This window comes from Prinia subflava, chromosome 7 (assembly GCF_021018805.1).
Source record: "Prinia subflava isolate CZ2003 ecotype Zambia chromosome 7, Cam_Psub_1.2, whole genome shotgun sequence".
NCBI classification, from domain to species: Eukaryota; Metazoa; Chordata; class Aves; order Passeriformes; family Cisticolidae; genus Prinia; species Prinia subflava.
In genome coordinates, this window is record NC_086253.1 from 23,187,561 (window position 1) to 23,200,713 (window position 13,153).

At 42.5% G+C, this 13,153-nt stretch overlaps 1 protein-coding gene across 16 annotated transcripts in view; it reads right to left on the reverse strand.

The window, feature by feature from the left end:
• APBB2 (amyloid beta precursor protein binding family B member 2) overlaps positions 1 to 13,153 on the reverse strand; it is a 176,944-nt gene that overhangs the window by 15,652 nt on the left and 148,139 nt on the right. Inside the window, exon 1 of one of the 16 annotated variants that reach the window (XM_063401836.1) lies at positions 9,591 to 9,981. The exons of 14 other annotated variants lie outside the window; for them this stretch is intronic. The gene's annotated coding sequence lies outside the window, so the exon portion shown is untranslated. Of the gene's footprint in view, positions 1 to 9,320; positions 9,467 to 9,590; positions 9,982 to 13,153 lie in introns of those variants that run through there. One more of the 16 variants, XM_063401838.1, reaches the window with a different exon arrangement.

Here is a 13,153-nt window from a genome sequence, read left to right on the forward strand (position 1 = left end):
AACATGGGCTTTTGTTTAAAATGAATATTTAAAGATTTAATAAAGAAATACATCAAATTGAGATGCTCAAAGCTCTCTAACAGATTTAACTGAAGACAGCAGACTACACCAGAATAGTTAATCTCTCCAGTGTGTTTGTTTTATAAGCAAGGCTTCCTAGTCCTTTGTTCTTTATTATTCAGACAGAGAACACAGCAGTTGTGCACAGACACTACCCATGAATCTGCCTGAAGCACACTTTTGCCAGGGCTAGGCTGGAAGGATCATCACTCTCCACATGCATGAAACCTACATTAGACTGCAAAACCATAATCAAGAAAATTCAAATATTTCCCTAGGCCAACACTGCCTCAAGAATTGATTAAAAAAAAAGTCAGGCCTGGAAAGCGTTCTCATTATATTCCACAAAGCAAACATGAGGAATAGTCTGCATCTCTAAACCACATTCCTTCCACCCAGTCCCACTTTCAAGTTTTTGCAATTTAGAAGAGTAAACAACCCCCAAATCTCATCTGAGGGATGCAATTCTATTGCTAAGAGCCTTTGGAGTGGCTGCAGCCCTTGTGCTGCAAAGCACCTGATTACAATGCCTTACTGTTTGTGCTCCCATGAAACAGGAAGCATTGTAGAGAATTTCAAACGATCCCTTTGTACACCCAAACGAATCAAACATACCGGGGACAACTTTTCTTCAAACTTAAAAGACAAGCAAGCAACCCAGACGGACTCGAAACAAATACCAAAAATAGAAAATACATGTTTACTTTTTCAAATCTCGCTAAACTCAGCTCTGAAATCTCCTGCTCTCGGTGTCATGTTTTTCAATTTTTAAAATAAAAGCTAGGATTTTAACTCTAGTGTCTTGCATTTCAGATTCCAGACAACATCATCATCTGAATTTAAATCCCAAGACCAGAAGCAAATACTAAAACCCACTGCATTGCATGATTTTAAACTGTTCTATTATTAGAGGGTTTGGGTGCTGAGGGAAAAAAAAACCCAAAAACCAACAGCTAGTATCAATTGGACAATTCTGTTAACAGCAAATTGAAAAGGTGACAGATATAAATTTTACTGAAGTGAAGCTTCTGTTACAAGCAAACCAATACAACATTTTTCAGTGCATGCCGGAAGGATAAACACAAAAATGGAAAAATGAAAATAATTTACCTCTCTCTGAATCCAGGGAAGCATGAAAAAACAGAAAGAGCAAGTTAGAAAGCACTCAAGCAGACAGAGCTCCAGCATATGATAAGACAGGATAGCTGAAAAGTGCTGTACATTTAACATACACTGTTTGTTTGTAGCACAGCATTATCTAAGCATACGACCACTATTTCCTCTCGACACCTTTTTTCATTGAATCTTGTTGCTCTGAAGTCTGTATTTTTGGAAACATGCAATGAAGCCAACAGGCATCAGCTGAATTCGGTGAGGCAGTGCAGACATATCAACAGTGGGAGGTAATAAACCTTAAAATACTACACACAAGTCTGGGAAGTTGTATGCAGAAAGTATAAATAGACACAGAAAGTGCATGAACCTTCCTTCTTCCAAAATAACACTTTCTACAGCAGACACTGACAAAAGAAAACAGAATAATTCTTCAGGTTGTGCATATCTTACATTGTTTAAACTCAAAGAGTAGAAAGATTGTCATCAGTTTTTAAAATGCCTTTTCCAAAACCCCCAAGGTCACCTAGGGTCCTCTGAAAGTTGCAAGCTGAAGAAGTGACAACCTTCCATGAGCACTGAGCTGAAGCCAGGATGTGTAAAATCACCACACACCTTCATTTCTAAAACACTTCAGCAACCACTGACTCTTGTTATGACTTAGCCAACATCCCTTTCCCCCAGGCGAAGGCAGACAGGAGAGGCACAAGCTTCCCTGGCTGGTGCCTGCCCTTCTGCCCCTGCTGCAGACCGGCTCTGCCCGCCTGCCTCTTGCCCTGCAGCCCTGGAGGGGCTCCCCACAGGTGCTGGCACCCACCACAGCCTGCTGCTCTCCAGGAATCCCAGCAGGGTGAGCTGGCAGGGACACGTGTGCCTCTGGAGCTTGTCCTGTGGAGAATGCATTTCCTGGGATGTTACCACAAAGGCTTAGCTGGGCTGGGGAAGGATGTGGGTTGCTGCCTGCTTCTTTGCACCTCTCTTTAAACACTGGGCACCACTCTGTGCAAGGCATAATGTCCCTAATGCAAGGCATATGCAAGGGATAATGGCCATTCTCAGAAGACAGCTACTCAGTGCTGCTCTCCCTCTCCTGCCTTTTTCATGCACCTCACAACTTCCCTTTTTTAAGAAGGGCTTATCTCTAGTGAGCATCTGAGCATGGTTCATGCACTGTGTGCAAAAATGCAGAACCCTTCATCATTTCAGCTTGTAACTGACTCTAGGAAAAAAAATTGTGGAGTAGAAAAATCATCACATCTCAAGTAATAAGGCTAGGATTAAAGACAGAGCACACTGAAGGGAAGGGATCCAATTCCCATTAGACATCTCATGTCAGCAAGCTTACAGTGATTGATCTGTTGCTTAGAAATGGCTTAGTGTGTAGATCTGGAATAAATGCAAGTTTTCAAAGGCAGGTTTTAGCTAAACATGCATATGGTTCCCTAATGCATCCACCCAAAATGAATGTGTATGCATTTAACTAGATATTTAATTTTTCTCATGTTGATATGAAACCTCTCCTGCTGCAGCTTGCATCTGCTACCCCTTGTAATCATCTCGATGTGGCTCCTTGTGACGAACACAAGTTCACTGCAACAACCTCTCCATGGACATGTCAGAGCTCCCATCACAGGAGGTTACACTGGACAGGGTGCTAGACTATTTCATTTGGGCTCTTCTTTCCCATAAATGGCTAGATCAGATGTTTTTTTCATACTCCTTCCAATCTGGGCTCTTCTATGGTTCCATGAAAGCAGCCAAGTTGGAAAAATGATCTATACTCACAAATGTAACGGACTTTCCCAGAAATTTTACAACAGAAGCATGAAACTTAGCTTCATTGTAAAGAAGGAACACATGGTGCTCTGCCACTCCTGTCAGACACTGAATGGTGAGGGTTCCCCTTTTCAATATCCAGAGGTGACCTGTGTGGATCTCCCCAGCCAAAACCCCACTCATTCCTTTGCTTTAGCTACATGGGCTCTCTACAGGGCTTTGCAGAATCAGCAAGCACTTCAACTATTGCTAACATTCTATAAAATGAAGGGTTAAAATTACATCTCAACATTGCAGATATTGGAAGACTCTCAAACCTAAACACCTTGATACTATATGTCAGTGCCAATATGAAAATCAGAATTGAAAAAGTATTATCACTTTCACTTTCTGAGAAAATATAGTGTTTCTGAGTAGTGTGAGAAGTAAAACATAGATTTTCTTTGTCAATTAATCACTGGCTTTGTATGAAGTGGACAAACAGATTTCCATCTCTCAGAAATAGCATTATATTGGAGAAACTGTCCTCTGACTTAGACACAACATACTGGGGAGAGGACAGGAAAAGAAATGTCTTGGAGACACAAAACATGACCTGCTGGAGCTAACTCTGAAAGGGAGATTTGTTAATTCCCCAATTGTTATGCAAGATACAACTGTACAGAACAATCACCACTGCAGCTGGCAGCCCAGAGGAAAAAGCACTGGAGGAAATTCAGGAAGGTGAGAGAAAAACAAGCAGTTGAGCTGCTGGACTTCCTCAAGCATGAAGAAATGAGTGGGGCTCTGACTGCCATGGCAGTCTCCCTGCTGATTCAGACTCCCATGGAATCAGGGGAGGCTACCTGTTGCCATAGATTTTCCTGGTTTGCTGAGCGTTCATATTAAAGGAGAAATGTGCAGTTTCTCACGCTCGTGAATTGTAAACACAGGACCATGTTTTGTAAATATTGGCAATGTTATGAATTCCTTCTCCAAGAGAAAGGGAGGTTAAATGACAGCCTCCTTGACCAATGTTGGTGGAGAGGTGGGGATACCATTCTCCAATCCATGGTCACCTTGCCACAGGTATATAATGGCAAAATAAACTAAGGGGCAGTCTTCTGCCCTGCATGCTCTGTTGCACCCAGACCTGTCTCCCCAGTCTGTTTTCTGGATAGGCCTGCACTGCGATAGCTACCTCCTGCTTCTAACCAGTTAATTACAGCTTTCCAATTAACCCAACAACTTCCCATAGAGCGTTTTGTAAGTAATTTGTAAGTCATTATTTGCATACAAAAGACTACTTGCCTGCATTCTCTTTACATTCTAGTAGCTCAAATATGGTTGAATAATTTACCTTTAAACTTAAATAAACAATTTTTTAAAAAAATTGCCCCAAGGGTAAAAACTAGATATAGAAAGTTTCAGTTCAAGTGGCAGATTTTGTTGATTGCTCTAAGTGCCAGAAATGCTGCAAGAGCAGCTGTACAAGTGCTTCGGTGTGGAGCCCTACATATCCCTTTCCAAGCTGACTGAGTTTAAACAGGTCAAGCCAGAGCCTGCCAATAACCTGGGAAGACAATGCTCATAAAATTGTGTCAGGCTGCTACACAGGATTTGAGATTCATTTCTGAGAGGCAAAGACCAAGACCAAGAAAAACAGCCCATGACCTTCCAGCCTGCAGAGGTGTGAGAAAGGACCCCGCTCCTGGAGCACACCCTGAGAGAACACCGCCTTCCAGGGAAGGTGGTAACACTCTCTTCCTCCCCATCACTTCTGCCAGGCTCATTTATTCCAGGTTGTTTTCTGGTTAGTGCCTTTAGGGACACAGCACTGCAGTACTGGAAGGGCAGCTGCCTCCCTGATCCCTGCTTTCCTCCAGAGAATCCCCAAGCCTAGGGATGCAGTGGAGGCAAGAGAGTTGGAGAGTGCTGGAACTGATGGGGCACTGCTTGAGTACAAGATCATTCCTTCTTTCAGGTTTTGTACATCAGTGTCTGATGCAAACTGCATCCCGGGGGCTGACCATTGATGTGCAATGCCCACCCCACAAGCAGGAGGGTGATGGAGATTTCACTGAGAGGTGAATAAACACCCTTTGACATGGTGCTCATGAGGCTGTATCTGCACTTCTGTGTGCAAGTTTGGGCTCACGAGCCCATGGAGAGTGACAAACTGGAGTGAGCCCAGCTGTGGGCAACCAAGGCTGTAGAGGCCATGCTTGTTTAGCTTGGAGATGAGGTGGGCTTGTTTAGTCTGGGGATGAGGTGGTGGGAGAGGATCTAATTAATGTCTCCCACTTGGCTCATGGGAGGGTTTAAAAAATAGAGCAAACCCAAGTTTCTTTGCCAGGAGAGCGGGTAAACTCAGATATATACTCTAAGAGGCTGTGCAATCTATTCTTGGAGCCTTATAAATATCAGCCTGAAGTGGCTCTGAGGTAACCCTGAACCCTGCCCAGGTTTGGGCAGGAGGCTGGTTGAGCTGACCTGTTGCAGTCCATTCCAGGGCAACTTTTTTCCCCTGACTCTGTAACAGAAACACCTCCAAGCACAGATCTGAGATGTGCTGTACTGATGGACATGGTGATGCTGTGTTTATGCAGGTGACCAACCTATGGGACTGTCTCAAGCGGGAAGAAGGAAGCTGACAGGGATGAAACAACATGCTCAAGAGCCTCAGCAGCTCAGGTGCCCCACACACCCATCCCTGTGGCTGGGATAGCAGGAGCTGTCCTGGACTCCAAATACTCCCCAGCTGCTACTGTTGTGTTTTCAATAAGAGCCACTGTAAGGCTACAGTGTGATGGAGAGCAAATCACACCAAGAAACCTTACAGGTTTTGTTTTTGTCACCTCCAGATAGGCGGATCAAGGTGATGTTCCCATGCTTGGATGCTGTTTTAGAGTGGCACTGCACCTAAGCCTGGGAAAGTGTTTGGAGTTTTATCCCCTGCACCTGGCAGAGGTTTACAGCCCAACCATTTTTGTGACTGATGCATTCAGCGAACTTCGTGAAGACACAGTTAACACTTCACACCTCTTCATTCCTGTAGCTTCCCCTGGAGTCTGGCACACTGCAACTTCCTCAGTTGTCTTTTTTAAGCAGATCAGGAAAAAAAAAAGGCTGCCATGTGTTAACTACACCATAAGGCACTACCAAGGTCTGCCCTTAAACTTCCATGGCCCTTCAACATTTTCACATGGGACAATAGCCACCAGCAGAACCCTGATCATCCCTCTTCCTAAGATAACCTAAGACAACCAGCTGAAATGTCTTTGCTGTCAATTATCATAGTTTTAATGCAGTAAAACATATTTAACTGGATTAAAAATTACAATCCATTGAACAAGCCTTTCATCTTTATTTAGTTACAAATATTTGCCTGAGCATATCCTCTGAGGCACAGAAGAACCCCTATTCTGGTTCTCTAATATGTAATTACAAAGTCTAGTAGCACTCAATGCAACAAAATCCCTATGTAAAATAGTGTAGTTACACCTCAACAACACAACATGAAAAAATAAAGGAAACAGCCTTCATTTCTGTGCATTTTAAAGTCTCCTGGTGCTTAGAGAATGATTCTTTCACTTTTGTATGCGATTAGAGAAATAGTTTCTATTAATGGAAGGAAAATAGCTGTGGTTTATAGTTTTTCTAAGGGTTTGGTAGCTTTTTAACAGGTGTTTTTGTTTGGGTGTGGTTGTTTGTGGTTTTTGTTTCGGTTTTGTTTTCTGTGTTTTGTTTTGTTGGGGTCTTTTTTGGTTTGTTTGTTTTTTTAAGCAATCCTTAAGCCTTTTGTCTCCGAACAAGTATTGAAACTGCAGACTATTCCAGCAGACTGGTCTTGAGTTTCTGGGACCCTGCTACCACCAGGATGGAGACTGAGTAGAATTACAACTAATGCTTTCTGCATGAATCCCCTGTTCATTGTAGGCCAGATTGTGCCATCAATTTTTAAGCAATTCTCCACTGGTAGCAAAGAAGAGCTCTGCTTAAAAATTGATGGCTTGATCTAGCATTCTGTTGCTAATTATATATTATGAAGACTACTATAAACTAATCAGATTCTATTTTTAAAATAAAAGGAAAATATGAGGCACCCTTACAAATCCACATTTTGTAAAGACTAAATTGTACTCCTAAAACCGAAGAGGTTTTTTTAGAGTAAAGACTTGCTGAATCAGTAAGCCCCACTTCCTGGGGCTTCTGGTATTTTGTCAGGTATCCATGTGACATCCAGCACCCAGACGATGAAAGTTTCATAGTTTGGTATCTGACATCACATTGGTATCTGACAGCCAAGCTGGTTCCTTGCTATTCCTAAGTCCTCTCCATAAACAAACAGCCTCAGGTCATTTTGCCATTCCTTTGAGGCTTCCCTCATGTGCACACACTCAGTGACTGCAAACCTGAGATCAAAGAGTGGATGCATTTAGAGCCCCCTGAAGCACACGGCCACCCCAGCTGCCTCCTCTCCCGATACACACCACAGACATCTTTCATAATACACTGCAGATCATTTCCCTCTCATGAGAACATGTTGGCTCCTTAGGGAAGACAAACACAATTCTGGAAGCACAAAAAGAATGTTGAGAGCAGGCCACCTTTCCCCAAATCACCAGAGCACCATTTCAGATGGACTGGTTGGGTATTCCCAGGCACTCAGCAGTAGGACAGGAGGACACAGTCTTGAGCTGCACCAGGGGATGGTTAGATTGGACATTTGGGAAGAAATTCTTTACAGAAAGGGTGATGGGCATTGGAATGTGCTGCCCAGGGAGGTGGTGGAGGCTCCATCCCTGGAAGTGTTTAAGAAAAGACTGGATGTGGCACAATGAAACAGAACACTTTTTACTGACTTGATATCCCTGACTTAGAACTGTTAAATTTCAGGGTTTGACCTATATTATCTTCATCTAGAGAATAAGGTCATCTCAGCTGTCTTAAACTGTGTGGAAGCAAAGTCTGCACTCTAAAACAAATTGAAGCTTTACAGTGCAGTTGAATCAATACTAGCACTTTAATATCAACTGTATCAGAACTTTGTCCACTGTAAAAGTTTTACTTCATGTCATGAAATACAGGAAATTGTGAATGATGACTCAGAAAGCCTTGCTGAATTCCCAGCAGACAGCAACAATACAAGAAATACCACAGACCTTCAATACACACCTTGATTATCTAAAATACCAATTCAAATGGATTGCTCTCCGTCTGTATTGCAACTGATCTTTGTTTAAAATTTCTTCATAGACAGGGTTTATGTATATGCACCCACTTGTTGTAAAAGGGAAAACTAACCTGTACTTAAAAAAAATTAAAACTTACCAAAAAATTATATTAAAAATTATAACAGGTATCACATAAGAAAATCCCACTATCTTTCCCTTTCTCTCTTTTAAATACTTATGAAAATAAATAGGCCACCTTTTAATAAGAAATGCTCCAGGGCTAAATAATTTCTTTTCCTCACTCACAAGTTGTTACAATTATCACAAAGCAACAGCTACACGAACATAATTAAAGCCATAGTTTTAAAAGATGAAACAGATCACATACTCCCCTCATAGACTCAGCTATTATCCTTTAAGAAAGCAAAAATTACTGCACAGAACAGGGACAGCAATGAGGTTCCATAACATGCAAGAAACCTAACTGAAGAGTGAAGCTGCTGAGCTTAAATAAAAAGATAAATGTGCTTGTCTCTCTTCCTTCCCCATGCACCCAGCATAATAAGGATTCAAAGCTATATATCAATTAACAAATCAATGAAATTTCTCCTGCTGCAATTTCTTTATAAATTCAGATAGGATTAAGTAAGCACAGAGACCTTAAGGCAATAAATTACATTAAATCATGAAGTTTCCTCTTCTGTCAAAAGAGCTGCTAACCATTTCAATTCAACTAAATATATTTAACATGCCTGTATACCCACATGTAGTGCAATACTTTTGCTATTAAACATGTTCACATCTTTTGAAGATTTACACAGATTGTTCAATCTTCATTGTCAATTATGGGTTGAGAAAAGACTGTCTAGCTAGAAGTTAGCTAGGAATCAGATAATTATACAGGTGGTATATGTTTAGAGTGAAAACACACAGAGCTTTCTCTGCTTTAGCAGATGAGGTTTCTGCTGTTCTTAACTACAGCATCTTTTCATACATTTACATGGCATTATCAGGAAAAACAAATTATGATCAGCCTCTACAGAATCAGGCTGGTCAGTCGGCAGTCAGTAACCACAGCCAGTTTAGGAATATGTAATTCTGAGCTGAACACAGTCCCCCAAACCTATTAATCCTCAGGATCCATTAGTTAGCTTACTGCTCAAATGAGCAACATCTGAAGGGATAAAGGAGAGGGAGAACAGCATCAATACTTACCGCTCAGCACACTGTCACGCATTTCTGCTACCGCGCTCTCCTGAAGGTTGTTAAGTGTCAGCTCTTGGAGAAAAGAAATCTGACTTGCCTTTGTCACACTAGGAGCTGTAATGTGCCTTGCAGGCATCCACACAGTAGCTTTAGACTAATAGACCATAGCTTTGAAAATACAGCTCGAGACAAAGGCTACACTAATGCAAAACTGTTTTCTGGGGGGGTGGAAGGGGGAAGGGCTTAGGTTTTTTTCTTGTCACTTTTTAAGTTTCTTACCTTTTTGTTGCAGCAAACAGGAATTAAATGCCAAGCACGTCACACAGAACACCCAAGTCAATGCTGTGACTGGTCCCCGTCTCTGTTATGTGCATGTAGGCATCAGATGATGCAAGTGCACTTGATGCAGCCGCGTACTCGTACTTCAACGACGGGGGCCAAACACCCCTGAGAACAGCAGCTCATTCATTTTGCATGGAATTGAGGCACATCATGTCAGCTCCCACTCTCCCCACGGACTGTGCATGCCTGTGTTTGGCGGCTCCAGCTGTGAGCGAGTGGGTGCTGCTCCCTGGACGGCCGCTCTGGCTGGGTCAGGGGGGTGTCTGTCCCTCCCTGCCGTCCCTTCCAGCACTGCCCGCTCCCCGACCCGCAGGAGAGGCGGCTCTCCTCCCCCGGTAACCAATCTCCACGGCTACGCATTGTGTTTCTAGCCAGTAAACTTCAGAGATTAATCTTTTGTGACAGAAGTAATCTTTTGGAGAAAGCTGAAGTGCACAGGGAGTCCGCCCCTCTCAATTTTCCAAAACCTCTCTGCAAAGCATTCACAACGTATCTCTGTACTGAGCGCAACGGAGAAAGACAGTCTCCTTAAAAAGGCAACAAAGATTTACAGCTATATCCAAAAATTCAGACACAAGTAACAACTGCATTTACTTCAACAAAATTACATCTGCTTATGCTGGAAGTGAGATTTATCCTTGAGCTGTAAAAACAAACACACCAGATAATTTGATTTTCCAGAACCGGCACATGCAGTAATTGTAAATCCAATTTAGAGGTGTTGCTTGCACTAAAGGTTCCTGGAGCTCTAGTTTTTATCAAAACTCCCCAGCAAATGTGCTCAATCAGCAACAAAGAGCTGCTTCTGGCAGAGGCTGCACTGAAAACGTATCAGGGCTTAAGCCCCATTCCAGGTTATTCAGCTTTCACAGTTATCTGCAATATTGCACATCACTCCTCAGTGCAGGGGGAAGACTGGGGGGAGGCAAACTGACCAAGGAACAACCCCAAGTTTGCGTGGACTTTGGTCACCCTGCAAGTCACTCTTCTCCATCCCAGGGAACTTCTCTTTTAAATGTGCCAGCAGAGCTGTCTATGGGATCACACCTGTTGTCTCCATGGAAAATGAGCCAACATGAAAATGTCCAATAACAAGTCTCTTTAAATTACCTGAGCCCAACCTGAGTGAAATTAGAGCAAGGAACATGACCATGGTTATTTCCACCAGCAGAGCTGAGAGGGTGAAAAGCAGTTAAGGACAATTTTCTGGCAGTCACTTCTTTCAGCCACACAGATGCATAAAGAGCAGGATGTTTTTTTCACCACCTAAATATACCCTGAGAGTCTAGTGGGATTCCTTCCTTCCTTCCTTCCTTCCTTCCTTCCTTCCTTCCTTCCTTCCTTCCTTCCTTTCCTCCAGCTTATCATCTACAAGGTTTGGCAGGACCAGTTATGCTCAAGCAACAACCTGTGCCATCCCAAAAGCTTTCCACTGATTTCCAAGGAGTAACAGGAAAGAATTTAATAAACAAATCTGTTGATGCTGCCTACGATAAAACAGCTCCAGCCCCTCCTCGGATATGCTGAATGCTCAGTGCTAAGAAGAATTCAAAGCCATGTAATAATTCTTGCATTGTCCAAATAACTTCCCAAAAGTCTTGACACAAGTGTGGAATTCACTTGTGGGGAAAGAAAGGGACATTTTATGGACAAACAAAGTGTCACCTGAAACTGGTTGATGTGGTAAAATATAAATGCATTACATTTAAATTTGGGTTCCAATACGCATTCAATATAACTTCTTTACATTTGAAAATGAGGACACAATTAATTTGATAACTATTAACTATTACAACAACCCTCTTCATTGCTGTTGTCCTCTTTTAGTCTTAATAAGTACAATACAAGAGGGTATGGTAGCCTTCCAGCTGGCCAAACAACAACACTCATGAGAACAATGACAGACTTTTACTTAAAAGGCTTCTAAGGAGAGAAGCCAGATTTTGCCATTTTAATATGCTGGATCAGTTTGTGGGAGAGAACTGCTCTTCTCTGATCCTCCCTCAGTACGAAGAAAGGAAAAGATTCAGTAAAACTTTATAAACCTGTAAAAAAAGTATAATTAACACTAAATCTCAGTTTTCAAGTTATTGATTAGTTGGCTTTTCAAAACGTGAACTGGGGTTAAATTCTAACCCTGTATTGGTTTTAATATTCTGTTAGATGCCACACTTACTGCCTGTGCACCTGTCAGTAATGATACTGCCAGATACAAACGTGGTTCAAAGAATAACTTGCCCTGGTTTCAGCATTTCATCTTCCCTTGCCCTACACCCTCTGTTCCTCCAAGTTTGTTACTTCTAGTTGCCAGGCCTGGAAAGAGCAACAGATTTACCTCTGCAACCAGATCTAGGAAAACCTCCCAGGGCTTGACCAGCAGGCAGTTTCTGAAAATGAAAAACAATCTGAGCTAAATCTCTTCCCATTTGTGCACAAACAATTTGCTTAATAACTACAGCTGTGTTGCTGTGGCAAAACTTAACTTTACCAATTCTCAGTCACACCAAAAAAGTGAATTCAAACATGAATTAAAAATTTTAGGTACAAGCTTCAGAGTAAAGGTGGTGGTGTCTGGTTTCTGATTGCATCCAGTTCACTTGGCCAAGTACCTTTATTCTGAAAACGAAAGGTGAAACTCACACAGAAGTCTTCTTTCATGAACTGAATTGTAAAGAATAATCATCAATGAGTTTTGAGGCCAGTCCTGGAAGTCACAGAATGCCCCACTGGATACCAAGTTTGGCTGACAAGCTGTCCTTAGCAACAACTGCTACCAAAAACACAGTTAAAAAATTCCAGGGCAAACACCACACTGAGTCCCATTTCCCACTGCTAGCCAGGAACTGTGGACTTGCAGCCAGATCTCTTGGCAGGAAGGATCTTTGTACTGCAATTTACCTGCAGGCTGCAAAAGAAATAAGTTTACAGCAAATAATGGGTCAAATATACACTGACAAAAACATCACAAGCAGCCAGACTTGGCAAGGTGAAAACAGCCCAGGGGAACTCTCAGCTCATGAAGAGCTGACAGATCCAACTCCTACACTGCCAAAAGCGCCAAATCAGGGTAGAAGGGGTGTTTTAGGGCATGCCTGGTGTATAAATAACACCTGTGTTCTAGGCTCTCCCAGCTATCATGTGCTGCCCTCTTATGGATCCACAGCTGGGGTCTATTTCCCAAGCTGCTGTGTTCCTCACTGGGGATGAGGTTCAGCCAAGCTCATAATGAGGGAATGGGTATTCAGGAAAGAATCTGGGCAGATCTCCATGCACTTGGTAGCAGTGACGTGCCCAATTCTCTGGTTAAACTGCCAGTGAACAGCAGGGCACCTGAGTAAATGAAATTAGTTTATCCTCTAAGGTGGGATGATGTTCTCCCTAAACTGATCAAATATTCCCATTGCATGGCCAGTATCTGCATCTCAGAGTGAAATACCAAGTATCCCATCACACACTGTCCATGTGACTGGCAGAGCTACAGATGGGCTGAAGGAACAAAA